An 825-nucleotide genomic window follows, 5' to 3' on the forward strand; every position below is an offset into this window, starting at 1 on the left:
GTGGGGACTTGCCCGGGGAGCCTTCTGACAGTCCTTAAACCAAGGAGGGGGTGTCAAGGTAACGCGCCTCGTCAGGCAGGTGATTAAGCACAAAATTGAGAAAATGGAATTGGATGGTTTAAGTCCTGAGACAAATTCCTAATTCGACCACTAGAGGGGAACAAAGGGATCTTAATGTAATAAGAAGCCAGCTCCACAAATCCTGAGCCATGGGTAAACTAAGATAAATAATAATATCGGTTACAAGTACATGCCAAAGTCAATGCCTTATGAAAAGCCTTACAAAGATAAGTACGGAAATTGACAACTGATAAGAAATCGACCAAGTTTAAAGAATGTTTAAGAGAATGAAGCGCTCCTTTTCTTCTTGTTGTCCTTTTTATTTTTCAGTCATTATAAGATGACATTATAATGGAATGAAAATATTAAGCAAATGCTTATGCAATGCTTTTGAAACTGCTTTGAGTGAAGAATATTACCTTATGACTTATTACTTTCTCTCCAAGTAATGTCATATGATGTGCAACGAAAACTATGGTTTAAGAGAGAGATGTGCAAGCAACATGCCTATGTATATACATGATAACCATGCTGCAAAATGCTACATGAAAAGACTGTCTATCATTAGGAGGCTGAACCAGCATACAGGAGCTGTCCCTGGTCGACTCAAGTGAACATCGACTGAGATCTCAGAGCCTGCTCTGATTTAGCCCCGCCTGGAAGGGGAAGTCCCTTCAGCTGGTTCCCACCAGAAAGAATTTAGTTCCCACCAGAAGATTGCGTAACATGTCCTGATGCGACCTCGCCTGGGAACCTGAGGTCCCT

The sequence above is a fragment of the Hippocampus comes genome, unplaced genomic scaffold (assembly GCF_001891065.2).
Source record: "Hippocampus comes isolate QL1 unplaced genomic scaffold, H_comes_QL1_v1.1 scaffold2552, whole genome shotgun sequence".
Taxonomy (NCBI): domain Eukaryota; kingdom Metazoa; phylum Chordata; class Actinopteri; order Syngnathiformes; family Syngnathidae; genus Hippocampus; species Hippocampus comes.